The sequence below is a fragment of the Dermacentor andersoni genome, chromosome 6 (assembly GCF_023375885.2).
Source record: "Dermacentor andersoni chromosome 6, qqDerAnde1_hic_scaffold, whole genome shotgun sequence".
Lineage (NCBI taxonomy): Eukaryota > Metazoa > Arthropoda > Arachnida > Ixodida > Ixodidae > Dermacentor > Dermacentor andersoni.
Window position 1 is genome coordinate 136,117,299 of NC_092819.1, and position 24,666 is coordinate 136,141,964.

At 43.5% G+C, this 24,666-nt stretch overlaps 2 long non-coding RNA genes across 2 annotated transcripts; both read left to right on the forward strand.

The window, feature by feature from the left end:
• The first annotated feature begins 479 nt into the window (after nucleotides 1-479).
• Nucleotides 480-4,800, forward strand: LOC140218813 (uncharacterized). The gene is made up of 3 exons (XR_011895002.1): nucleotides 480-565; nucleotides 3,150-3,232; nucleotides 4,500-4,800. It is a non-coding gene; the product is annotated as an uncharacterized lncRNA (long non-coding RNA).
• Nucleotides 4,801-20,440: 15,640 nt separating this feature from the next.
• LOC129382638 (uncharacterized) lies at nucleotides 20,441-23,929 on the forward strand. Its single transcript, XR_008610679.2, has 3 exons — nucleotides 20,441-20,671; nucleotides 21,619-21,748; nucleotides 23,762-23,929. It is a non-coding gene; the product is annotated as an uncharacterized lncRNA (long non-coding RNA).
• The last annotated feature ends 737 nt before the right edge of the window (nucleotides 23,930-24,666 follow it).

The following is a 24,666-nucleotide window of genomic DNA, read 5'->3' on the forward strand; positions in this document are numbered from 1 at the left end:
TAAACAAGTAGATGGAATAGCGCATTCTCACCGCAACTTCTACGGCGCATATATCAAAGCCCGTGCAATCCATGGAATTCGTTCCAAGTGGATTGGCCTTGCAAACACATCGGTTACAATTCGTAGATTGCAATATTTGCTGTAAACTTATTATTCCAAAAGACAATTAGTGGATTTTTGGTAATTTGGCAATTACGCATTTCAATTTCTCGTGTGAGTGCTGTCTGCCCCGTCCAATGCTCCAGCTCAAGGACTATACGCTGTTTGCCACAAGCAATTAAAAAAAATTCTGCATGATCTAAAAAAAACGTGTAATGCCGAAATTTCTAGCGTGACTACACCTAATGCCACCTCCATTACCTCAGAAAGCTCGCCCGTCTAAGTGAAATATGGTCTTTCTAAACATTCACGTTTTAGTCTGCAAAAAGGCATGTACTACCTCGTGTATTGTCTACGTCGCCCCTTTCCTACAGGTCAAAAGCAAAGGTGTACGTGGTAGGAGCAGTCCTGTTTGTGCTGATGATGTCCATCGCTGCTTTGCTGCTTATGGAAAGGCAGAGTGCCGGTAATATGTCCGTTTTGTTTTTTCCTATTTTTGTTTAGGTAATAAACCGTATTTTTTTATGCGCACGAGAAGTAAGACGCGAGTGCAGCGCGTGTTTTCAGGTCGACACAGTGCAGATAATTAGACATATTGTAATTTTTTGCTTGCAAATTAGTACTTACCATCGGCACGTAATAACCATAGCAAACATACCGCATCCATTGCAACGAATGAGTTCTGGAACAAGGTACTATTGGGTATTAAAAACCATCATCATTATGCGTTGTGATGGCGTGGCGGCTTTGGTGCTGCACTGCTACGCCGGAGGGTGCTGAACCAAATCCGCACAGCGGCGGCCACATTTCGTTGAGGATGACATGCAATAATGCCCGTGTACCGTGTATTGGGTGAACGTTAAGGAACCCCCGATGGTCAAAATTAATGCGCAGTCTCCAGCTACGGCTTGCCTCATAATCTTGACGTGGTTTTGGCACGTAAAGGCTGAGGTATGAAAAATGTTTTGATCGTGATTATCGGGCCTTAAACAAAGGTATTTTTTTTTTTGTTTCATGTGTGCGAGGATTTAAAGGTTTTGTTATCGAATTATATTCAATTTTCGGTGTGCCCATTATTATCCTTGTGCCCTTCGTTACTTGATCTTTCGTATAAATTTTATTTCGTCAGTATATGCTATGTATTCATTTTATTATCAATTTATCTTATATAATATGCCATTATGTGGCACTGTATTCTTCGAGTAAGCTTTTGTACTGTTTAGCAAGATTTCCTTAAGCCTCGTCATATATAGGTCTCGTTCACATATAAATGAATAATTCACTGAAAAAAATATAATGTCATGTTGTAGTGGTGCTAAGAAACCAGAAATACTCTCAAAGGTTTGAGTTAAACTACAAGCTCTTTCCTGAACAAACTTGTGCTCAGGAAAACAAGGTACCGGTCGAATCATTACAATTATTGCAGAGCGCTGCAGTTGTTCGCAGAAATCAAAACTCACGAGTGATGTCCTTCTAATATGTAAGCGTTATTACCGCACATTCCTGGGTAATCGCAGATCTGCGCACATTCCAGAATGTACAACACCATTTACGTAGCTTGCTATCTGATTAGACAAGTATTTTGGTGCAGGCACCGGGCCCTGCCAGACGACGTTGAGGCTGCTGAGGCTTCCTGTAAAATATGTCGATGCTACCCATTTGGAATACGACCGAAATGAGCCACCGTTCCTAAGAGCAACAGACGCGCGAACGCTTAATGCTTGCTTTAAGTTGATAAGCGAGTTTGGTTATCATGACAGCATTCCAACACATACGATATGCCCAGTTCCATGGACACGTATATACACGCATATATGTAATAGTGTGCAGAATGTGGAAACGCTTTCCTCGCTATCGAGGATGGCTTGAGGGCATCGCCAATGCGGAATATTCGCTGCAATATATTATTGCTCAGCTCACTACGTAAGGTGATCTGGCTATGCTGTCAGTATGAAGGCGCTTCTGCGCCGAGTGCCCTGTCGCATTAAAGATACTTCAGATCGCAGCGCGCAAATAGCGCCGAGCGAGGAATTGGTTAGAACGATATTCCGATGAAGAATGATCATCGGCCAAATGCAATAAAAAAATCCACACATGGTAGTATTACGTTTAACAATGGGAGTGCAAACCGCATTGTAAGATCGCAGCATGTGACTGAAAGTATTCTTCCAGGAGTCTTCCCTCTCAGGTGCAGCTCTATTTCCTCCCTTAGATAATCCTCGCAAGCGCTTTGATCGAAACATCTGTCACACATGCGATGTTGCAGGAAATCGTCAAAAGACTGCAACTTATTACGCACCGTCTGTTAATATCAAATTCGACATATTTAATGGGTCTCGCGCGCTTTGCCAACGTGCACTTGTAACTGGTTATGGAATATGAACACCGAAATTGCACGGCACATTCCGGCTTATTATTTTCTGAACGCTGCTGCTGTAATACGTCCGTGCGATGCTTAAAGTTTATTTATTGACAGCGAAAATAAAGTTTAGATAGTATATCGTTTCTGTTAAATAAACCGCAGAAGCCGATGAATTCAACAGATATGTGAGAGTGCAACACGCATGCAACTATATTGAGACAAATAAATTCAGCTCCAGTATTTCTTCCCAAGCAGTAATGTCCATGTGCCTTCTCAAAAAGCAGCTAAATATAGACAAGAAAGCCCCGTAAAATCTGTCGGTTTGCGACGCAACAAAGAGAAATATCCGATTTTAATTTCTTATTTGAGATTAGCAAGCGATATTGTCGCGACAACCTTCCACAAAAAAGACAGAGAACGATGAATGTGAGAGGTAAGAAAAGCTTCTGAAAACCATATTTGCCGCTTCCATAGTTATGAAGGGATTTTAAATTGTTGTATAAATGTAAAATACGCGTGTCATTTCCCGTCGACAAATAAGGTGCGACACTGTTGAATATAGTGGCGCTGCAAAGCAACATGCGATGTGATAACGTGATTTTCGCCCTCACTTTCTTCACTCGCAAATTGTCACACAACATAGCTTCGCTGATGTAGTATTCACATGTATCTTTCGGTTATTTGCCAGCGGAGCGAAAGTACGAACAGCAAGCCGCCACCACAGAGACCGAAGAGGAAGTCTGGTTCCACACGTTACCCGAGTACAAGAAGGTAAGAAACAATAAGTTATATTCCCAAGCTGTATGCTCCGAAAGAAGTAAAATAGAAACACGGCTCAAGAACGGCACTTGTAGAAATTATATTTAAAATATGAGTGTACTGCAAACTTCTGACATAAACCCAGCACTGCATTGCTTTTTTTTGTGCTGTGGGTATCAAATATAGAATTAAATATCACTAGGTAAACTTCAGTGTTTTCTGTGTCCTAATTCTGTGTGTTTATGCGCTTTTCAAGAGCATCGCTTTAGTTCAAATGTGAGTGCTATCGAGCAGGAGCTGCATCCCCACATCTGGCCGCATTCACACAGCTTTTGGTTCTGACGTGCGTTTTTGTCATTTGGCGGCGGCCTTCGCTAGTAATTTGTCGAGCGTCGGGGTTGGCTGGAATTTACTTCTAGGAGCAACTTAGCGTAATAGCTTTTTGTAAATCCTGTCCCACGGCTTTTATGTCCAGCCCTCTGTACATGCTTACAAGTAGTAGACAAAAACATTTGTGGAGGTCTAAAACCGGATGTATTTAATTGCGACAACATGTTTTTACCAGCAAGAATTAGCGCTTTCCCGTTTGAGTTGTGTCGCGTCCGAAAGTTGCTTTTTTCTTTAATACGCGTAGCCTGCAGTGCATTGAACTTGCACAACTTCCTGGAAGCAGGCAGATCCAAATTGCTAACAGCAACGCCAAGCCATCCATGTACTGAGAGCTGGCTAATTCAGAGCTAAAGGCTTGTTGTATGTTGTATGTAGGCTTGTTGTTGTTGTAAGCTTGTTGTATGAGCTTGTTGCTCATAACTCTTGTCTCTCATTTTTAGAAATATTTCCTGGCAACGCTCTAGCCAATTTGAACTTTATTCTACGAAACTTTACTTGCAAAGAACTACGGAACCGCTGCTGATTGGCAAGTGCTTTATCACTGGCGCATACTGATATTTCTTGAAAGATGTTCACTAACTTGGGACGTACGGCTGAAAGAATGCGATGAGTGCTGACTGAAAGGCAACGATGAGAAGAAAAACATGGTGAAGGCTAGTATAGATAATTGTCTATACCGCAAGCAATATTTGAGAAATACTCTGATAAAGGTTTAATTCTTTCTACTTTTTAAATCCATCGTCATTTCGTCCAGCTTACTCCCGAAAATGTTCTAAAGACAGTGTAATTGGGGCATTTAATCGCTCTATATCGTAATTATCAACATATAGCCATTGCTCACTCTTTTCCTCAGAAGAAGCACCCTGACACATAGTCGCCATACTCACAGGCAGGTTCGGGCCGTGCGGCAACCTTGCCTCCCAAAAGGATATCCACTGCGCACAACAAGACCAACGGGTCTACAGCGCTGCCCAAGCCTCCAGCTCCATCGTCGCGGCGTCCCTCCAGATCAACCGCCGAGGGGGCAGCAAAAAGAAGCACTAAGCCGACATCGCAAAGCCTACGTTCCTCCACTGCCAGGCGAGAACCAAAATCGGTGCCTAGTTCACCACACCCTCCCACGACGGAAATGGTCTTTTCAAAAAGAAAGACGCCGCAAATACCCCAAGTGCTCTCCTCCACAGCAGCCGTGAACGGTGCGTAAAAGCTTGCGAAAGCAGACTTATGCGTATTTTCTCTCCGTACTCTCCCGATATAGTCACATATTTGGCGTTTCCTTCTCGTCTAATATAAGGCTTGCGAATTAAGTTTCAGGGGTGATCTTGGTATAGTCTCTTACGGCCGATACCATACAAACGTTTAATGCGTCATAATAAAGCTATAGGATGTGGCAATAAGATATTTTCCTTTTCCAGGACGTGTAAAGATTTGCTAAAAAAGTATCTGTACGCTTCCTAACATCGCTAATCGAAGGCTTGCTTCTCCCCGTTGTCATGAATTCTCAAGTGAAAGGAACTGTGAACATGAAGTCCTGCGCTAAGGGGAAATCAGCTACACAGACTTCCGAAACGAGCAGAACTGTTTACAGCAAGAGTATTTTGGTCTTGCACTTAAATGGGCGCGTTCTTTTTGCGATGGGCTTAAAAAGGCTGTGATGACTATTCTTGACCGCAAAGGTACAATTCCTATGAACCTGATTTCCGAGGGCACAAAATTCATCGGTTTCTTTGGCTACTGCGTTCATTGTTGACTAATGGAGCGCGTCCATCGCAGGAGATCACACCTGCAAGAACGCGGCAGCTCATTTCTCCTTGGTGGCAACAGTTATCCTGAAAGGAACTCAATTAGGACAGTCTTCTTGAAAGAACGAGAATTCACCAGGCTCACCCGTCCACCTTTCGTACAGATTTGGCATCCTACGACTGCTTCCTGTTCCCCAAACTCAATTTGCGACTCATAGGGCAGCTTTTCAATATTGTTCATGATTTGCAGCAATTTGTCGCAGTAAAAATCCAGGCGACTCTAGAAAATTACTTTAAAAGCCATTTACAGACATCCGGAAGTGGGAAAAAGTTGTGGATCTAATATGCTAAAGCTTGCATTAAACATACCTCCACACGGCTTGCGGCAGTGACTTCCGCCTGGCAGGTACCACTATCAATCCAAACATTTTATTGACAAATCCTGTAGATCTGGTGATGGATTACCTAGCAAATTTAATGTATGGTGAAGCTAAAGGTCGGCCAGTATCGATGTGTGAACTTTACGACACTCTGAATGATCATCGTGCAGATGCGCTGAATATCACGGATACTTTATTACCCGCATAATCACCACCTGCAAAAACATTTGGAATATTTCTAAAACCTATAATGTCTATCCTCTGAACGTTGCCCACGTTGCAACTTTTTAGCGGCACTTTAGTAAATAATTATTTCAACATAAATAAAAAGTAAGCATCAAGCCCCCGGTCAAGTGTTGCTAAATATACACAGGGTTTTCCAACTCTCATGCCCCAAGATTCAAAAATATGCAAATGCTACGTAGCTTGACCGAACTAAGGCAATGTTTGCCATCCATTGAAGGTACTCAGATTATTTCTTGCATTCCGCATCACTACATAATTATTCTTAATTATTTAAGCAAGTTCTCAAATATTATAGTTAGATGAAAAATATCAATGAGAATATTGCAGAGCCAAGTGAAATACTCCCGATACAGTTTTCTGCAGCTCAGTACGTGCTACATGAAAGTGTATTTCCGAGCTTGCAAAATCCCGCGAATACACGCAAAGTGCCTCGAGCGGCCAGTCGAAATGCAAAAAAGAAACCTTAGTATCTTCAAGTGATGACAGACAACATCACCTTGGTTTTGTCCAGCTACGTTGCACTTGCACATCTTTAAATCTTAGTGCATGATAGTTTGGCCACCCTGTATATACAATGCCTAGTCTTCGTGCATAACATATCTCCATGCCGACGACATAACAACCATTTGCTTCATCCTGCGAACACAAGTCAAGAGATTATCGTCGTGCTACTTCATGTTACATCAATAGATATCTTTCATGAAGTCTACCGTTATTGGAATGAAGTGGTCAAAATAATGTCCGTCGGAAACAACGATTCTAATTCAGAAGTGCTACCATTGCTGGAACTTCCATAACGAAATAAATAAATTCACACCGCTGGCTATTAACGGGAAAAAAATCTTATTTTCTTCGAAATGTGTTTTACTGCCACATACCCTACAAAATTGTACCGACATAAAATCTTTTAATGTCGCTTCATTTTGTCAAACCATCTCTAAAAATTCTGAGGAAGTAGCTGCTTGGTCAGGTCGCACGGGAACATGCTCGTCTTGATACCCCCATAAGTGGGAAACCAGATTCCATTTTTCACTTCGTTCACATGAATGCAAATCTTGCTTTCCTAAACATACACGAATGCGTTTTTAACATCACATGGCTACTCCTCTCCTCCACTTTTCAACTCGGATCACCTTGTCACCTAGTGGAATTTGAAAGCTACTGCACTTACAGTTTTTGTTGTCCATTACAATGCAGTAGCACGTATCACAAACAGCATCAATTTTCTCGAAAAGCAATGACATCAAATCTATTTCAAGCTTCACATATAGTGTCGCCAGATATGCAGCTTTATTTTACAACAGATGATTTTAACTCATCATTCTCTAAATAAATTTGAAAATAATGGATGCTGTTTTCGATGCAGGCGTCACAGGATCTGAAGCGGTCATTATAAGCAACTGTAATAAACATTCTGAGTTTGACAATTATTGCACGTGTTTTTCCCCTCGTGCAGCTACTTTTGTACATCCACAAGCCGGACGTCCGCTAGTCGTCTGCGTAGTGGGGGGCCAGCTTCGCACCACCATGCCTCCGCCGGATGGCCTGTGCGCGTTCATGATTTTCGAGCACGTTCGAGTTGCAAGGCAATCTCATGACTTCATTGCCTCTTCCAACCGTGAGTTGATGTGTTGAATTTTCGAAACTCGTCCCGTTTGCAGTGTCCCTTTACTGTTCGCCAATCAGCGAGGACTGTTTGGTTGACACGCAAAACCCCAGCCTACAAAATGCTGGAGTCGGTTTTTGTTGCTCGCCCCTAATTGAGGGCATCCGCAAAAGCTGTTCAGGCAGAGTTCAGTGGCCCAAGAAAATAATTGAGTTTGGCAGTTGGCATGTTTGAGTCATTGCCTTATTTCATTATATATATAATGTGTTTCAGCTAACTTTAGCCAGAGTTTTAAAATACGCCGATGAAATCTAAGACGATGCGACCAAATGCAGGCTGCTAACTTTTATATGTAGCGTATGTGGCTATTTTTTATTTTGATTATTAGATAATTAGTCAAGATTAATTAAACAACTTCTGAATCAACAAGGCTAGCAAAAAAAAATCCAGTTAGAAAATTGTACAGTGCTTTGAAAAACCTCCGATTTGACAGTTTGTAACTTTCTATCTAGTAACTTTTTGTGTTTTTCAGCTTGCTGCCGATGCCCACGAAATACAAAAAATACCACGTGACACACCCGCTTCCGCGCCGTGATTGCAGCGCTCCCAAACTGGCCACGTACAAAGCAACATAGCATCGAGCAGATATGTGCTGCCGCCTAAAAGGCGACAGGGCGGTGACGAAGGCGTTGGCTGTGCGATTTACGCCAGCACGTGCTTCCCTTGCGCCGGTTCATGATAGCGATAAGCAGGCGCAGCGGCAGCACGCCAGGCTAAATGCTACGTTCGTTTGTGCGCGGAACGCTTGGGAGCAGTGCAACCACAACGTACAAGCGGGCTTGTGATGTGGTGTTTTTTTCTTTTTTTTTATTTCACGTGCATCCGCAGTAAGCTCAATAACACTAATACTTAATAGATTGAAAGACAGAAACTGTTCGTTCAGACGTATTGCAAACCACTTTGTAACTTTTTAATTGGAATTATTTCCTAGCTTCGTTGCTTCAGAACTTGGTTTATTAATCTTGACTAATTGTATAATTAAGCAAAATACAAAAAATGGCGTGACACATTACATACAAAATTGAGCCGCCTGCGTATGGTCGCGCTGTCTTAGTAGTGCATCGGCATATTTTTAAAATATGGCTAAAGTTAGCTGAAACACCCTCGTGTAAAGGTCGCCTTCTTTTTTCACAATTTTCTCAAGCTGCGTTTCCTAAACGGTACCAATCCTTTTAGTCAAAATTGCGCACAACCCGAATTACCGGATGTACCATTGCATCCGAGGTCAACGCGCTGCTCCCGTCATCTAGTGGCGACACACAGAAGTACGCCGCGCGCGAGAGATCACCGATGCGAGCGCACGGCGTCGGGGCACCGAACGCGATTGCTTCTCCGTTGTAAATATTTTTTTCCCAATTGTGGGCCGCCAAGTTGCGGGTGCGGCCCTTGCACGGATGCGGCCCTTATGCCGCGAGTCTATACGCTATACATCAGTGAAGCATTGAATCACAGGATCCGGCAGCGAAACAGTGGAAAGAATACAAGCACGTAGGAAAAAATAACGCGACTCTATGGATGTTTTGGCCGAGGTACCGGCCTTCGCCCTAGTCCTGCCCGAGGCATGAGATCTGCGCTTGGGCGTGTAGACATGTGGTACATTTAAATGTCGCGCGCTTTCTCTGCACCGGGAAAAAAAATTAAGCTACGCAGCCATCATCATAGAAATAAGCTATTTCGATATTTCTGAATGGTTTCTACAGCTTCTACATTAAAGATCTTGCGTTTAAATCAGTGCTTTAAAAGTTGGTTAACTGTTGCGAAATAGTTACCTGAGCTCAAAATAAAGAATACTTTGAGTTGCCCAAGAGGACCACGAACCATATTGGGTTTGTTCTATTTTAGTAACTCGAACAAGGACTTTTTAATGCTCGAGCATTGAGGGCCTCGTGTCGCGGAATATCTGGTGTCGTCATCCCGCGTCCAGCGTCGACCATCGTTCCGCAAAGAGATCATTTTGACCCACGCAGGCCCTCCATGTAGCGCAAGCAAATTACTGAACTAATTGAATTGCTAGAGGTAAAATACGTCAGAAAAACCGTTACGTACTACACACACACACCTTTCAGACATGATAACATTTTATTCTACGTACTTTGGATATAGGGGAAACCCCAATTTTGTTACGCGGGAGCTCAAAACACAAACCCATTTTTCATATCATAAGAAGCCAACAAACGCTGACACCAAGGACAACATAGAGGAAATTGTGCTTAATAAGTGAAATAAAGAAACGATAAATTAATGGAAACGAAAGTGCATGAAAAAAACAACTTGCCACAGGTGGGGAACAATCCCATAACATTCGCATTTCGCGTGCGATGCTCTACCAATTGAGCTACCGCGGCGCCGTTTGCCCATCCAATTTCTTGGATATTTATGTTTCCTAGTAGAACCCTAGGAGTGTTAGCCAGCCCCACCACTCACAGACCTTGGCGGCGGATGTGAAACATCCTTCCTGCCGCAGGCGTCACGAGTACGTGATCTTTTTGGGTGAAGGCAGCCGGTCCATAAACCCCCACATGCTACCCGAAGGCATCAATGTTGCCGGATTCGAGACCCTCGTAACGTAATGAAGGAGAAGAGCGAGAACTGAGGGAACCACCTTTTGTTAATCATATCATAAGAAGTCAACAAGCAAAGACAGCAAGGAAAACACAGGGGAAATTACTTGTAGTTACTAACCGAATGAAAAAATTATGAATCAATGTTGATGAAAGTGGAGGAAAAAACAAGTGGCTGCAAGTGCCCGCAAATAAAGGAGGTTAACCGAGGGGCCCGATTTTTTATTACTCATATCATAATAAGCCAACAAACACTGACACCAAGAACAACATAGAGGAAATTACGTCTGCTTAATAAATGAAATAAAGAAACGATAAATCAATGGAAATGAAAGTGGATAAAAAACAACTTGCCGCAGGTGGAAACCGAACCGACAACCTTCGCATTTCGCAATTGGTAGAGCATCGCACGCGAAATGCGAAAGGTTGTGGGATCGTTCCCCACCTGCGGCAAGTTGTTTTTTTCATCCACTTTCATTTCCATTAATTTATCGTTTCTTTTTTCACTTATTAAGCACAATTTCCCCTATGTTGTCCTTGGTGTCAGTGCTTGTTGGCTTCTTATATGACTAATAAAAATCAAGCCCCTCGGTTAACCCGCTTCCTTTTCGTTTAAACCCCTTTTCCAGCGTTTCTACCATTCATAGACCGGCCACATCCTCCGAAACTAGCGCGCCCCGGCGCGCTTAAATCTCAAATGCCATAACGCGGTGAGCCCGGTTTCTTGCGACACCTCCAGACGGCGCTCGCCTCGGCCGCATCGCGGCTCACGTCTGAGGCTGCGTTTCTACCAGAAAGCTCGCTTTCGTGCATAGCCCTCGCCGCCAGCGTTTCCCGATAGACATTACGGTTGCATACGCTGCACTTGCCGGGAAGCGTTAGAAGCCATGAAGCATCTTTGAAAGCTATCGCGTTCCACTCTTAAATGCGAAGGTTAAGCGTCCTCCAATCTTTTTTTATGTTTAGTTCGAGTTAGCTGAAATCACGCGTAAACCTGCATGTTTATTGAAAGAAAAAAAAATGTCGCAAGTTGTCAACATCCAGGGCGTTGAGAACGATACAGAATGAAAGACGAAAGGTTGGGACGAAAACCCGAAGTCAAACATATTGTTTGCAGCGCTTCACTCTGGAAAGAGTACGAGGAGGCAGAAAGACGAAAAGGAAAAGCAAGCGCACAGAACAGAGAAAAAAACCTACGCATGCACTCGCATAAAAAAACGCGGGAGCGGTCAAATCATTCAGCTAGGTCAGCTCAACGAAGTAACAAAGTAGCCTTCTGTCACCTTCTGGTGGTGGGACCGTATTAGCTGGCATTCCAAGATCAACTGCTCAGAAAGCATCCGGTCTTCGAGGCCTACCATTGCTGTCAGGAGCTACTGTGTTAAGATAGAGATTAAAAAAAGGAAGGTGTGGTCTATGTATATATGTGTGCTGAAAGTGTGGGCGATAAAGATGATGCAATCTTGCAGAATTCCGTGATATCTGTACATTGTCAGCATTATTTTCTATGTTCAATTGTGAGGTGTTATATTTTTTTTTCCGGACTGTCTACTTTTGACATTCTTGTAACGATTTTTCATTCGTATCTTTTTTTTAAGCACGGGAAAATCAGCCTTGTCCTCTTTTGCGTCAACTTTGGTTACCACACCTTTTCTTTTTTTTTTACCGAAAGACCAGGTGGGACGATGCCAGAGGTAGCCAAGTGTATGGTGCAGTGTGATTATTTTCGACTATACTGACGTAATTACGCCCTCGTCTTTAGTTTTACCAACTCCGCGAATAATTCTCTCTTCTTGTCTTGTTGATTCCACCGCTTGCATGCCTTTTGCAACTCGCTACAAGGTTCTAGAGGTGCGCAAGGGCCATTTTTTTACCATAAGGCCAGATAAATGGCCAAATCCCACGTACGCCAAACCCTTGTGAAGTCACCAGACACCTGGTTTTCAACAACGTCGAAATAAATGTAAAAAAGTTGCCCAACAACATACCCTCCGAAAGGACAGTATGTTGGGCAGTTTTCAGTATGGGCTACCAACTTCAGCTTACCTTTCGGATATATCTGCACCTGTAGTGAGAATGATAACACAGGTCGTGTTCGTTTACATTATACTGTTTTTAATGGCGTAAGAATAGGCACAGCGCGGAAAAAAAAACATGACACACATTGATGCCACTACCTCAGGAAAAGAAGGCGTCAGAAAATGGCTGGTGCCATGCAGACAAAGTTATTAAACGTGAAATCGCCTCGCTTTTCATAGACTCGGCTCAGCGGAAATAATGACCCCACACTATGTAGGGAAGTTTTTCCAAATACTTAACTAGACTAATAACGTGGTTTTGTCAGTCGCTCGCGGGTGCTATCGCCCAGTCCCTTCTTCACAAGGGGAAAAGTATGGAAAAGAAATATGCAGTATTGTCAAAGAAGCAATGGAGAGAAGTAAGACGAGGATTGGTGCCTTATGTACACCGTACTAGCCATAACACCGAGGAAGTGGCGAACGGGAACGGTATTTCTTTGGTCTTTTCAGTAACCGTCAAGTCGGTAAGACTATGCCCTTGCATTATGTGTGATGAGAAGTGATGATCCACAAATCAGCGTGCAAAGCTTCAAGCGCCTTGCCCTGTTGCGGTGACGTACAAAATCGCCCTCAGGTGCGGAAAATCCTACATGAGACCAAAGAGACCTATGCACGCAAGGAGCGCCTAAACATTTATAGAAATTGTGACGGTACGCATCTTGACACGCACTGCAGATCCTACTGTTATGGTGCTTGCTTTTCTTATGTCACGATTCTGTGAAAGAGTAGGGGGCAAAGAGCACGAGAACTGTAACAAGCTGTGTACTTAAACAGAAGTGTCATGCTCGTGTGAGCGATACGTCAGTAACTCGGTATTCTACAGAGTAAGTTTCTTTTTCTTCGCACGTACGCATGATGAGCAAAGTGGAGGAAAGCATGACCCGACATTTCCACTGTGAATGTATCGTGCATGCTGGAAAATCTATTTGCTTTTTTTATGCCTTCCCTTCATTACACAGTTGGTAGCGGCGCTTGTGTGTGTGTCATGTTTTCTGTGTGCTGTCTATTTTCGCGCAGTTAAAGAGAATGTATAAAAATTGCTGGCTCTCCCGTTATTGCAGGTGGATGTAGGCATGAAATGGCAAACGACAAAGCTGCTTGGTTTGGAGATTATACTAGCCACAATGTTAAAATGGGGGTAGCGCATGTTCGCAACGACACACCCCACCCCACAAAACCCCGCCTCACCACGCCATACTGTCCACTGGTTCATATGGACGCTGCCCAGTTAGAAGAAGAAAACTGGCTGAAAACGGCTCAACAGGCAGCGAAAGACGCCAGGGAGACGGCGCACTGCCCAACCAGACGAGGAAAATAGCCTGAAGGAGGCGCCACGCAGCGTGGCGCCATCTCTCGAGACGACGCGAAAGCCACGCCGCGTAACTTACGGACCGCTGGCATTCAAAAGAGAATAGGCAGCCCTATCTCAGCACCGAAAGGCGGCAATGAAGTCTATGGTGCCCTGTATACGCCTTTTGAACGTCGCCTATTCGAAATGACAAAAATAACTTCAGCATACCCGAAGTTACAGCTTGAGTGAACAAACAATAGGTAGTACTCGGATGCAAGATTTTTTGTAACTTGTTTGGCCTCTAACTAGCGTATGTAATTCAGTCCTGTACGTAGGGTTGGAGACTAGAATCCGCATTTTCATGAGTTTTGTCAGGTTTCCCGTATGATCTCAGTTCTCGCAACTTGCGCGCATGTTCTCCTTTGAGTCCCCGTATAACGGCTCTGGCTTTTGGCTCAAGGTAACAGGAGGTCGCCGACAACGGGAGCTAAAACCATTTAATGCTTAATAAACCGCACCAGCTTGCCTGGTGCGGTTCTGATGGCGCAGGAGAGATGGCAATGCTATATACCGGCTTGGAGCAAAGCACGACAAGTCGGAAATCGGATTCACTATTCTACGCGCGGAAATATAATCAACTTACCTGCTTAGCTTCAGTCAAAAATTATAGTCGGACCTATCAGCCCGAAATAGCGTGCTAGGAAAACCACTGGATGGTCAAGAAAACAATATTTCTGGTCAAAGCCGCAAGTATCCCGCAACCTCCATGAAATCGTGCGTCGTTTGACAAGAGTACCTTTCCTCCCCTCTTCACATCTCAGAGGTGGCCTTTGACAACTACATGAAGATGGCGGCAGGCGATAGAAGGGAACAGTTTCTGCTTTCCCTAAGCACTGCCCTGGAGTACGACGAGAGCCTCGAGGTTCGCTACCGGGCTATGGCCATCATGCAGAGGTACCGCGACCAGAACGTGCGGGGTTACGGGTTCGCACACTACCAGGTGGCCAGCACGGGTATCGACAGCGGCAAGCTCTGGAAGCATCACAGCATGCTCGCCGTAAGCACACGGCTAGCTTATTTGACGTGGATATTTTGTAGTCCACAGAGTAGCACACTCATGAAACTGTTTAACATGACATCCTTATGTTTTGTTTTGTAATGGAAGCTTGGGTGTCCTTCCTTTAAAGTATTTTTTGAATTATTCACGCGCGTACGAAAGCGAAAGAACATCAAATACTTCTCGTTGCATTACCACTGGTGGCCAGCACAGGGACCGGCACTGCCGGGAAGCATCACAGCGTGCTCTGTGCAAATGGACATATTTTTTGGTTGTGGGTCTGATTGCTTTGCTGATTTGATTTCGCCTAGTGTTTCGCTTTTTTCTGATAGTTCATATGACTGCTGCGTCTTCACTTTCGTGTGACTTAACCTGTTATGAGAAGGCTAACGCTGAAAATACGTGGTAAGAAGCTTTGGTGATCGTACCTTTGAATAAGTATGCAAATTGAGAACCATTTTCTCAATTCGTAGCCAAGATCCTTTCCCTCCTCCTTCTTCAAGCAGCCCACTGGCTCGCAAACTGTGCTATTGACTACACATTGATAATAATGTAAACATGTAAAGAACTGCTTAAGGTTTTTGACTGGAAACACTGATGTTCACAGCCCTACCTTTTTAGAGTTTGTTGAATGTACACGCCACGCACATGTATATTTTATTTACATTTAGCCTGTTGCTTACAGAATTTATTCTGATATATAGCTTGTATATTGTGCATTAGGTTGCCTTTTCTTGTTGCCACTAATCTATTGAATTGCTACTACCACTATTTTATTTCAATAATGTGTTAACATTTTATGTACATCCCTCCTTTGCGCAACGCCTCTAGGGGCTTATAAGTTATTTATAAATGCATAAAGAATAACAATTTCTTTCTAATTTTATGAGGATGCAGACATCTAAGCTAATGTATTACTCAGTAATTCCTTGCACGTACTTTTGTGTCAGTTTATTAGTACATTATCCCCACAATCAACTTCTGAGAGTACAGAACCATTTTGAATTGTAAAATCATTAAACAACAAATACACTGGTTTCCTTATTAGGAGACATTTGTAGAAGGATGTTTTTTTGAGCTTCGGGATGTTTTTTTTTTTTCTATGCATCTCCGAAATGGGAGAAGTGTTAAACGTAGGAAGTAATGCCATGGGAGCAGCTGAATCGTTTCGTGTCACACTTTTCGGATTTTCTTCTTGCAGCCGATTTTTATAAGCTTAGCCAATTTTACAGCCAATTTTACAGCCAGTCTTACAGCGTAGTTTACAGTTTATTACTGCATCACATTGCATATGTAATGATTAGTCAAAGTGTGGCAAGGCAATTAATGAAGGTGCCTTTCTTAAAGTACGATTGGCCTATGTGCATTAAGAGTATTCGAGTTCTCAAAGCAAGCACATTTTGCCTGTGTTGGAGGAAACATTATTGCTCGCCGCTAAATTTAAAGAGGGTTCCAAAAATAAAAAAAAATAACGATCCCACCAACGTAGTATTCTTCTATTGCTTCCTTTCCTGCCGTCGACAAAAATGAGAATGCTGTTGTCTGACATTCAATCATTCCAGCGAAATACGTTACATTAAATGTGTATAAATAGAAAAGCGATTTAAATATGTTATGAACATTTTTAATAATTAGTCATGTTTCGTGCACGCTTAAGTTATACATTGCTATGTAAGTTGAACAAAGCACAAAACAACCGTGAAGGCCCATATTTCTCCGCAATACCAGATGAGCCATGGCATAAAAATAAGGCCACGCCCGTTAGGAAAGCAGAGGCGGGCCCCATTTCACGATAAGTCGGGAACTTAAACATCTCGCCAAGCAAATCATGCAACAGTACAAGGCACAAAACTGATTATCATTGCAAGAAATTCCATCGTTATGCTGAGTATTATGACCGCCATTGAAACAATGTGCGCACGCTTTACTCGTAAGCGCCTCCATAAATTGTAAAATATCCCCGTCTTCTCAATATGTCTCAATATATCTCAATATATCAGCACCGCGTGCGTTCAGGAGCCCAATACAAAAGTCTTTCCCCGTTACGTGCCAAAATCTTGTCACACGCTTGAGTAGTACAAAGACCTCCAAAACAAAGAATAATGGGCACTAAAATACCAACTTTGCAATCAGAAGGCTACATGCATGGGCATGTGTAAATTTTGATTCCACCATCCAAAACAATCGTTTTATGTTTTAAGAAATTCCAAACTATATCATGCTGTTTAGGCAAGCTGCATCGATTTGTGCTCCCAAAAGGCCCCCTGCAGTGTACAGCATAAAGTGCACCACCTCAGCGGTTGAAATAATAAAGCCCCAGTCATAAAACTTTAACGATACAGTTAGTGTGAAAAAACCATTGGTAACAATAAAACAATAAAATCTACCCTGCTGATTTTTTTTTTGAGGAGCCTAACGGGTTAAATCTCTTTTGTTGCGTTAGACTAAACGCTGTCTTTCGCCTTTCGCATCAGTGAGACAAGAAAAGGACCCAGCGCGTGAGAGCACGTGATTTTCTTTAACGTGCTGCCGCGGGTCCAATCTCCATGTCTGCGACAAGGCCACACCGCTCCGCCGAATTTAGTCTTCTGAGAATAAGCGAAGTGATCAATGACGTTTGGCATTGAGCCGCTTACTTATATATTATAAATCAAATTTACAAGTGCTTGCTTGAAATGTGTCATTAAAAATGACGCCGCGAAGGGCAGACGTGACGAAAACAATGGATGAGCTGATGTTATCGCTGTGACCCGCTAAATATTATTGAAGCATGTCCTTTGCGCTAATAATTCTGATCAGATATCCCTCACATTGTATTGTGTTCAAACGTGTGTCCGCTCACGGTAGAGACTTTTGAGTAAGTGCGCATATAACTTAATATTCAAAACTTTTTTTTCAGTTATTGTTTCTTATCTGTAAGACAATACAGCATAAAAACTAAATACTTGATTGAACTAATGTGGCTGTTCGATGTGCCTTTGTAGGAGAATATTCCTAAATACCGCGTATATTCAGTTGCTCTGGGCAAGGCGAATCCATGCATATCCATGTATGTGTTCTCATTCCACCTGTTCCCTTAGGAGAGCTGCTAAAAGCGCGGAAACCGTCACGCGTTTCCAGCGTGCCAGGCCGCGGTCGGCCATGTCGAACATGACATGCTGGGGACACCAGGAGTGCGGCAGCTTTGCTCTATAGTTTAGCGTGCCTGTCCGTGGCCCGCAACAGTGAGGCGATCACCTGTAGCCGGATCACAGGCGCGCACATGATCGGCGAGTGAGCCGTTTTCAGTTTGGCGTAGGCACAAACTCAGCGCACCTAGTGACGGAAAACTCCAGTTTTTAGATTTGCAGCTTTCCTTACAAACAGGCCACGCCTGTTGGATGTATTCGCCACGTGCACGTAAGGAACTTTTACCTTACGCGTCTGCGCACTCAAAGACTGTGAAACGCGCCATTGCTTTGATGTGTTTAGAATCTTCCTTAATGAAATCTTGTCATCACTCTGCGAAAATGAGTTTCATTGCTCAGTTAAATAGGCTGCAGGCTGCTGGTTACCCAAGTGTGGTGGTGACGTCAGTCTCGGAGGTATTGCTTCAGAAACTGAAAGGGAAGCGGCACAAAAGTAACCGCATCATACAAAAGAAGAGGCCTGAAGTTGTGCCGTATTGCCACAGAGTGGCTCACAATCTAAAGAATGTCGCCACTAGATATCAAATTCCGGTAGTGCTTTCCGCTCCTCAGAAACTGTCAATGTTGTGCAGCCGTATTTCTAAAACAAGTAAAAAACCTGATTGTGAAAAGAACCACGTGAAGTTTGTAGATTGCAGAGTCGGTGTGGTTTATAAGATTCCCTTGTCATGTGGCAAAGTGTATGTAGGGCAGTCAGGCCGCTGTGTTAACGAGCGCCTTAGAGAACATGGGCGATCCATACCAACAGGCACAGGTTCCCATTTGGCTCAGCATTGTAAAACATGCAAGTGCAAACCCATGTTTCGTGATACCACGATGTTGAAAAAGAGCCGTGACACCACCGCCCGAGAGTTATCGGAAGCTTTTTTCATTCAGTCATTGGGGTCACAGTGCATTAGTGTGCCTTCCTTAACCTTGTACAGCGCTGAATTTGGTTTTTTGGATTCTGTCGCATGAGTGCGCTCTTGGGATCGGATGTTGGTGGCTCCACCGCATGGTGCTCACTGCGCATGTTCCTCTGGTTTGAGCGGTCTATAAAGGAGTGACGCAATAAAATGATGTCAGTTGAGAGTAGCGCCTTGTCCTGTCGTTTTTCTTGTCTCTGTCGTTTTGCGCTAAACAAAGTATTCAGCGCACCTACTTCAGTGCACCCTCGCTCTAGGCCGGCGTGCTGCCGGCCTGCCAAGGCAGCACGATGTACGCCGCCGTCTACCGGTTCTGGCGCGAGACAGGACTTGTGTTCTATGCCTGCGCCGGCCGCACCGAAGCCCGCCCAACGCCGCTGGTCGCGCCGATTTTACCGTGACGCAGGACTGTAGAGAGATTGGAAAATTTATTCAACGTGACCCCCCTGTCCGGGGCTCATCTACCGCATAGCGTCCATTTTTCGCCTGCTTCCTTTACCGAGCTGCGCATGGTCGCACGCACGCATTACGCTGTACTATATCAGCACCTAAAAAGATGCTTATAACTATACCGCAGTGAAGTAACCAACATTACGTAATAGTATGCTGACGTGCGCGTGAATAAAATGAATAATGCATTGTTGTAATTTGCGTGAACCTAATTCGGGATTCGCGGGCACTATACCTGAAACGGCACTGCACATTATAGTTTATCGGAAAGCCGCCTAGTGAACAGCGCACCCGCTTGGAGGGACAAGCTTATACGAATGGGGCAACAACCAGCATCGCTAACAGCTGCTGGCTCAAAACAGAATTTTTTTTTTTTGTATTTTACAAGTAAGCTGCCAAGGAAGAAATCCGACGTGTACCGAGGAACTTGCTTCCGGGGGTGAAGCTGCGCGTGATACGGTTGGGGTCCCTCGTGTTGTGCTCGTAATGTTCCAGACCTACCGCGGTAGCCCAGTGGCTTTGGCGTTACTCCACTAAGCATGAGATCGCGAGTTCAATCTGCGGCCCCGGCAAGCGTATTTCGATGATGGCGGATTCTTCAGTGCGCGTGCACGTTGTTTAGGCATGTGGTAATGAATCCTTCGACGGTTGAAACCCACCTGAAGGCCACCAGTACAGCGTCACTCAAAGCACATGAGTTGCTTTATGAGGTTAAATCCTTCATTTGCCTTGATGTTGAGCGTTCCAGACGGTTTAAAAAGTTCAGAACCATTGTTTTGAGTTAGTTCCAGCCATGCCACCTAAAAACGATTGAAAGAAAAGTCCTTTCATTTGTCGTGCCTTGTTAGCACTGCCGAAAAATTCACCAGTAAATAAAGATTATAAGGGTGCTTTTTGAAGAGCCACACGTTCGTTGCGAAAATGGTCGAGCGGTTTAATCTAGCAAAGCTAAACTTATCAATAACTTCAACATGAGCTTGCCTACTCGATTTCGGTGCAAGGACACTGTTTGATTCGCTGTGACAATGCTTCGTGCAGTAGTTTCTAGTTCATGTCAGTGTGTGCGTGATCGCAGCAAATCTAAATCACAAATTTCAGGGTGTTGCACGTGAATTTGGATTCAAAAAAGCCCCTTCTAATATGATGGTCTAAATTTCTGACTCTGTGCGATGTAAAACGTAATCATATTTCTCTTACACCTGTGTGACTGTTGTGCTGCGGTAAATCCGGCAGGGTGAAAGCCGTGATTGCAAACTTGGCGTGCTAGAAGGACCCAGCAGTGTCTCCTGTGAGTTCAGTAGCTGTCTGTAGTATGCTAAGCAACGCCATCGTTCGCTGTTAGACATCTTCTTTCAAATGTTTTCACTCGTCAACTTGTGCGCAGAATCTGAAGCATTGGTCAAAGGATCCGGTCATCCTGTTCCTAGGACTCGAACTCTATCACCAGCGAAGCTACTCGGACGTCTACATCACTGGGCTTGTGGCGGAAGCAGCTGCGTAAGCTCATTAACCTCACAGTACAAAGTTCATTGCTGAGCGGAGATATTTTCGCGGGAAGCAGTTCATTCCACACTTTACAACAGATGACACGCTGGTTGTTGATCTGAGTGAACCGAAAGATGGCGACTTTCAGCTACTTTGGTTTCGATCCATAGTTCGCTAAGCTATTATGAACGTTGCACAATAACATATAATTTTAAGCTTTCACCGTTTTACCTTCTGGAAAAGACTTGGATGTGTTCTGCATATCACAATAGAGAAACCTATGAGCCCACTTTGTACCCTTCCTTGTAGATAAATGTTGTTAGTCTCAGGCAGCTGGAATATTCGGCTCAAAGCAATAGGTAATGGTATGCTATGCTTAAAAAATTACGTTTAGCTCGTGAAGCCTACGAAGTTCTCGCAATGCCTATAGAGCGCATTTCAAAACTCTTTAGTTATTAGGAAGTGATTGAACGGGTCGGCTGAAAGTGCTACTTCGGCATGTTACTCTCTTTCGTTATTTCTCTCGGGTGCCTCTAGCTTTTTAGAGCGCAGGTTCTTTTTTTTTTTTTTTAGTCAATATTTTGACAGGCCAATATACACGCACAAACGTGCCGTATTAGAACCTCTATACTTGAAAGTAATCGTATCCGTTGTAACACGGGGCCAAGACGTTTCCCTAATACATTGCTTTCGGTATTAGTAAAACATGAATTTAACTCGTCCATACCACCAAAGGGAAAGCCCCGCCTAATGCAATCCTACATATTTCCATTTCATGAATCGACATTTATGTATTATTCAGTATTCTATAAGACAACCGTAGAGTGTGACCCATTCTGTGGATGCTCGACGGCATTGGTTCGTTCCAGAGCTGATTATACGAGATCTCTTTTATTTGATATTCGAGAACAATATATATCATGATTCGTTTAATAAAGCCTTCCGGCGTTATTCCACAGATTCATGGATTTCCTTATTCTCCGGACGCACTTAACCACGCCACCAAGCCTGGCATCGAATCAATGTCACGTGGAGCTCATCGGCAGCTGGACGAAAGATTCCCTGAATGACAAGCTGCTCTTGAGCATGGTGCGTGCTGCTTGGTATTGCTAATTAGTATTGCCTAATATATACGGAATATTTTGAGTAACTATAAGTCTGGGTGGCAAATGTACGTTTTTAGGCATTATGAAAGTAATCTTTCACGTATAGCAACAACAGCGAAATGCAAGGCGTCAAAAATACGAATGGTTGCAAAGCAGCAGTAGGATTAGAAATGCTCAAGCAATTTTGTTTCTAATCGATGAAAGCTTCATTTTCTTCATCAACTGGTTAGGCAAACTGCAAGATGAAAAGCTGTCCGCGGTTTTCGAACCCCACCAAATTATCAGCAGAACTTCAAATAATACAACTGACGCAACATCAACAAAATAAGACCAACAAACAATGAGAAGGAGCACAATTTTAGTTCACATTTGGCACTGTGCGCAAAGCGTATTTAGGATGGAAAGAATATAGTTCTTCACTGTTCGGCAAAATATGTTTTACAGATTGAGTCAGGAAAGTTTTACACAACATTTTGGAATCGTCTATTCAAAAAATTGAGGAGCCATTCCACTCTGTGAAGGTGCATGACCAGCGACGCTGTAGCACATCACACAGGGTCACACAAGGGTAAATGTATTTTGTTTCATCATTTGATAATGGTAGTAAGAATAGCTTTGAGAATACTGCGATATACACCGATTAATGCGGTTACAACCTTAGACAGAATCATGGTCAAAGTTAAATCTATAGACGATCGTTGTTGTGTAGTTGAGTGACTTGAATTGGCGTCGCACTTTAAACCAAACTTTTGCGGCACAAACTGAGTGAACCAATTCTTGTATGATTTTGAAATATCCACATTGAAGTCTCCAATGATGATCATTGGGCTAGCGTCATCATGGCTAACCCATACAAAGTGCGTGGTCATGAACTTCTCGATATTACACTTGGATGTGCCTAAACTGGAAGAAAAGGGGATGACCTAGAATCCCGATATTTCTTAATTACAGAATAAGAAGCGAACAAACAATGACACTAAGGACAACACAGGGGAAATTACTTGTACTTACTAGTTGAATTAAAGGAATCATAAATTAATGGAAATGAAAGTGGATGAAAAAACAACTTGCCGCCGCTGGGAAACGATCCCACGTCTTCGCATTACACGTGCGATGCTCTACCAATTGAGCTACCGCGGCGCGGTTATCCCATCCACTTTCAGGAGTAATCATGTGTTAGTACTAGTACTATCCGTGGGAGTGTTAGCCAGTGCCACCACTCACAAACCTTGACGGCGGATGTGGAACATCCTTTCTGCCGCAGGCATCACGAGTACGTGATCTTTTTGGGTGAAGCCAACTGGTCAATAAACTCACACGTGCTACCTGAAGGGATCAATGTTGCCGGATTCGAGATTCTAGTTATGTAATAAACGGGAAGAAAATAGATTAACTGAGGGTCCCAATATTTATTAATCATAGCATAAGAAGCCAACCCCCAGAGAGCGGATGGGTAACCCCGCTGCGGTTATCCCATCCAGCACAGTCAACCAGCGTAACTCCTGCAGGCAAGGTCCCAATGCTTTTAGTGCCGAGTCTCTGAAAATTCTAGTGTAGTGGTACAGCTACGCCCTAATTTGTTCACCTTATCATGAGAAGCCAACAAACGCTGACAGCAAGGACAAAATAGGGGAAATTACTTGGGCTTAATAAATGAAATATAGAATCGATAAATTAACGGAAATGAAAGCGGATGAAAAAACAATTTGGCGCAGTTGGGGAACGATCCCACAACCTTCGCAGAATGATCCCACAAACTCCGCATGCGAAGGTTGTGAGCACAAGTAATTTTCCCTATGTTGTGCTTGGTGTCAGTGTTTGTTGGCATCTCATGATATGACTAATAAAATCGGGCCCCTCGGTTGACCCCCTTTCTTCTCGTTAATTTGTTGACGTGTTTTGAATACTACTTTATTTTGAGACTGTCAACTGATAGGTGGATGCTAATGAACAGTGGGTAACGTTTTGCTCGGCGAAACAAACTTCAATTGTGCAGGAAGACGCTGCACGTTTCTTGAATTCATCGAGGCTCGAACGTGACGTGACTGTTCCTCTGCTGCTGTCCCACTCGCTGGCCGTGGTCGAGTATGAGGTGGATAAGGACTCCCAAGCACATCAACCTCGACTGCGGAATCTTAAATGCACCAAACGTTCCCTCCAGCCATTCCGCACGGTATGGCATTGCAAGCGCTTTACACGGCATATCTATGGTGCTAGAATATTCCACATTCTAAAGGTATAACCGACATATTTTTCAATATGACGTGTGTCGTTGGTGGCAAACAATCATTCATAAATCCACGTTGCGCCCCAATTATCTCCATTAAATATCCAAGTCATCTTGTGCAAATGGTATGCTCAACCTCGTCTTTTTTCTTCAATGCGAACCTAGTTTTTCTACGCAACTGGATAACAAGCTCTTTCACGGGATGACTCAAGAGAAAGTCTGTTTACCAAAAAACTGGTTCCTTTGTTTAGACCTTCATTGTTCGCAATATTATTCTCGTAACATTGTGATGTTAGCTGTTGAGACATATGCAATTATGCCCAAAGTGACATTACTGAAAATCATTCACGAAGGTTCTTCTATACTTTTCCTAAGTATAGGCGCTAGCACTGAACTAGATGTATACAAAAAACACTCGTTGTGCCTTTCATCAATCACGCGCAAGAGCTCAATCAGCACTAGGTTCACATGTGCGATATATGTGAATTTTCAAACGCTGAACGAGTGGCACCATGTTTACAGTGCATATGCCCACTACTACTGCCACCGCTATTCTTCGCAATTTCTACTTGCGGACTCGTTAGGTGGTCGCGCGTGAAAAAGTGTGACATATTGCACGGGTTGCACAGCCACGCTTCCGCGCTTATGGCGGGCGGAATTTTGCGATTGGAGCA